This window comes from Amblyomma americanum, chromosome 10 (assembly GCF_052857255.1).
Source record: "Amblyomma americanum isolate KBUSLIRL-KWMA chromosome 10, ASM5285725v1, whole genome shotgun sequence".
Classification (NCBI taxonomy): Eukaryota; Metazoa; Arthropoda; class Arachnida; order Ixodida; family Ixodidae; genus Amblyomma; species Amblyomma americanum.
This window is the reverse complement of record NC_135506.1, coordinates 57,897,524-57,901,345: the sequence shown is the minus strand read 5'-3', so window position 1 is coordinate 57,901,345 and position 3,822 is coordinate 57,897,524. Positions and strand designations below refer to the sequence as shown.

Here is a 3,822-nt window from a genome sequence, read left to right as displayed (position 1 = left end):
GTTACCACCTAACCGGTACCACACTCCGGAGCTCTCCGACAGGAGCTCGCTCCGTGCGCGCCATATTCGAATATTTAGGTGCTCCCGCTCTGACGTTTACCATCCGTTCGTCATTGCCGTGCGGCGCCGCTCGTGATTGCCACTGAACGATGGCAAAACATAATCACGAGCAGCGATTCCCAGTCAAAAAAAACCATTGGGTCCAATTGAAGTTTCCAATGGGACCCATTGGACCCAAATGGTCAGCCAGTGGGACCCATTGGTCAGCCAATGGGACCCATTGGACCCAAATGTTCCGCCCATTGGACCCATTGGGAGCCAACTGGTCAGCCAACTGGACCCATTGGGAGCCAACTGGTCAGCCAGTTGGACTGATGAATCCAACTGGACAGCCCAATTGGTTTCTTTAGTTCCGAGTGGACCATCCACTTGGTTGTGTACTTCCAGTTGGGTCCAACTGAACTTTCCAATTGGACTTATATTCCAACTGGTCAGCTCAATTGTATTTCCTTGTTCCAACTGAACTACCAAATTGGTTCCCTGCTCCCAAATGGACTGGTCCAACAGATGTCACGTTGTGATGACGGCAGTCCAGCGGGTTGGAAAGATAGCGAAAATAGCTTCCGAACGAAACTCTTTCGGCTGACTTGTGCCCACAATGAACTGATCGAATTGCTTGGCGGCGACGAAAGCAACAAGTATGCTCGGCGGTCGCCGAAAAGAGTGCCCACTGTTCTCGGCCGTGCCCAATTTAAAGCTGATAGCGAACTTCTGAGATACGGCGTGCAAAGTTACCATAAGTCTGGAACAACGCAGAAAAGGCTCCGCCTCGGTGCGATCAACTGAGATAAATTTGTGTGCCAGCAGCTTTCATGAATGAAAGAACAAACATTCAGTACAAATATTTGCGGCAATATTGAGTTTAAATTGTGAATGAACTCGGCACTGGCGAGACATAAGCATTTTCACCTGTTCTTACTAATATACAAACAGTCAATATTTCAGAAACTGGCAGCTCCATCATAGCCTCACTCCATAGACCGCCATATTGCAGTTCAAGCTGATCCAGTCAGCTAGTGAGCGATGTTATCCACATTTTCACATAATGCAGAGTACTGTACAAAATAGTCAAATATTAACAATTTATAAACAAAATCGCAATACTTAATTTTAAAAATGTATTAAAAATTTTGTTGCTGTTAATCACTTTCAAAAGTTTTACTCTCGGAAAATAAAATGATTCCTCAGTTTCGTATCACCACAACTGTGTTTGTGTCATGGCGCGCGCAGTCAGCGTGGTCGACATGGTCGTGGACTCGTGGTGGCGTGGTTCTTGCTCTGCAGTACAGTGCTCTAGGTGTAGTACTAGGATACCTGTGTGCGCGATGTCTTCGGGTGCGCCTGATTTTGCGTACGTCAGGTATAAAGACAATATAAGCTGTGCGGTGGTGCCCGTCACGGATGTGAAGGACTTTGCACCTGAAAATGCCCAAGACTTTTGATTCGCGAATCTATCATCAGGTGAAGTGGACAGATGCCGAAGGAGAAGCAGACTTTTATCCGGCCCGCATTCTCATGCTTGGAGGTAATTACCTGCACTTTTCACTGTTAACTTTGTGTGATATGTGTGTGCCTGATGCAAATGTTAAGCATTAATTGTGAAGCTGCTATAGAGCCTACGTCCGCGATCTATGCTTGGAAGCAGAGCACGTGGTCACATCTTTGTGTGCAAAACAATTAATGAACGAACGTAGTTTGATAATGGGAATAGGTCAAATGATTGAATCTTTTTTCTGCTCGTGGAGGATGGCTGCAGCTTAGGCACTTTTTCAGCATTGATGATGTGGATAATACAAATCTTCAGGAGTATACATTTATAAAAGTGCTGTATTTGCAGCGCAGGACATTACTCCTGGAGTGCAGTATATTGCATTTTGCTATTAATTTGATCGCATTGCGTAATTACGAAATAAAACATAGCAAGTTCCTGTGGTGCTTTATGAATCGCCAACAACAGAATAAAAACAAGCATTCCCATGTTGCAGTTTTCATGACGCACAAATTATTGTTTCTGTTGTGACTGCTTGTATCAAAACTCGCGCAGTTACTGCATTGAATGCTAATCCATAACTTGATTCCACAAAGAGCATCTTAGTGTGCAGCTTGATGGATTTCGTTTGTTTGTTCACACATTAAATCTTATTCCTTGTTATTTGCTTTTCGGTCTTTAGATTCTCTGCAGTAATGCATTCTGTGTCATGCTTCTGTTTGATTGCAGGGAGCTCGCGAAAGAAATGGAGCCTTAATTTTAGGACCTGCACTAGGACCTGCAAGAAGATTTGTGTCACGACTATTTATTTATTCATTCTTATACTTTAATAAAATGCTACAGATAATGCACTGCTTGCCTCCTGACTGTTTAATAGCCATCTGGTGCCCGATAATCGGAGCAGCCCAGTCGGTATCGGCCATAGAGTGGACCAGTTGGAGTCTACCAATTGGAAATTACCAATTGGAAATTTCCAAATGTGTTTTCGACACCATTGGAAAATTCCAATTGGAATAGTCCAATTGGTTTCGGCCAATTGGAATAGTCCAATTGGAATTTTCCAATGGTGTCGAAAACACATTTGGAAATTTCCAATTGGTAATTTCCAATGGTTTTTTTTGACTGGGTTGCCAATGAACCATGAACGCCTTCGCGGTGGCTCGGTGGTTATGGTGCTCGGCTGCTGACCTGACAGATGCGGGTTCGATCCCGGCCGCGGTGGTCGCATTTTGGTGGAGGCGAAATGGTTGAAGCCCATGTAGTACCATCGTCAGTACGCATAACACCAACGCTCGAGCGCGTCTTCCACTGACATTAGCGCCGCTGGGTGTCGGACAATATTAGGGTGGAAGCAGGGCACGAGCTTGCTCCATCCGCCGCAGACACACCGTGCGGCATGGCCGTGTTCTCGGCGCCTAGCGCTCAGGGGCTGTAATATCGGAGCAGGACGCGCAATCGAGCGTTCGCGTTAAGCGTGTTGACGGTGGTACTGGAATGTTTAGTGCAAGTTAAACAACCCCAGGTGGTTGAAATTGCCTGGAGCCCTCCAATACAGCGTCCCTCATTGCCTCAGTCGCTTTGGGATGTTAAGCCTGAAACCCATTGAGCGATGCTCCATGCGCCACGGACAAAACGGAGTGCACTCACACTGGAGGTTGCTCTATTTATTACTATGTAGCGCCATCTAGGAAGAGCCTAGTCAAGCAGGTATAGTTTTTAAATGGTTAATTTCTCTCCAAAACATCTCACAATGCAACCTAAAGGGTAAAGCACATCCTGATTTGTGTGCATGTATTTACTGGTTATGAGCAGGGAAAAAAGGAGATTGAAAAAATGATTTCTAGACAATGGTTTGAACAATGATTTTGCTAGAGAGCATCTAAGAATGCAACCTAAAAGTGAGCACACCTACAATGGTAAATGAATTTCTGTACTCTTGATGCTTCGTTGAAAGAAGAGAAAGCGCATTAGTAAAAAACGGACACGAGCCACTAGTGTATTGGGCCGGCTGTCTGACGTGCCCAAAAAGAATGCGCTAGTCCACTGCAGCACAGCAGTAATTGAAACAGTGGATTTTAATTATGTTCTTGCCTGTTCATATTTTTGTTTAAATTTCACGCATGAGCAGAACTGAAGGTAGTGCACTGGACAATCGCACCACAAATTGTGTTGTGCATATAGAAAAATTTGTTGGTTGCAGGTCATAGTGCACAGAGCATTAGAATTTGCCAATTACTTACAGTCTAACGTGTCTTGAGGGACGACCACACAGT

General features: G+C 44.9%; 1 long non-coding RNA gene across 1 annotated transcript; it reads left to right on the top strand.

The window, feature by feature from the left end:
* Positions 1-386: 386 nt before the first annotated feature.
* LOC144108016 (uncharacterized) lies at positions 387-2,400 on the top strand. Its single transcript, XR_013309460.1, has 2 exons — positions 387-1,585; positions 2,279-2,400. It is a non-coding gene; the product is annotated as an uncharacterized LOC144108016 (long non-coding RNA).
* Positions 2,401-3,822: the final 1,422 nt, after the last annotated feature.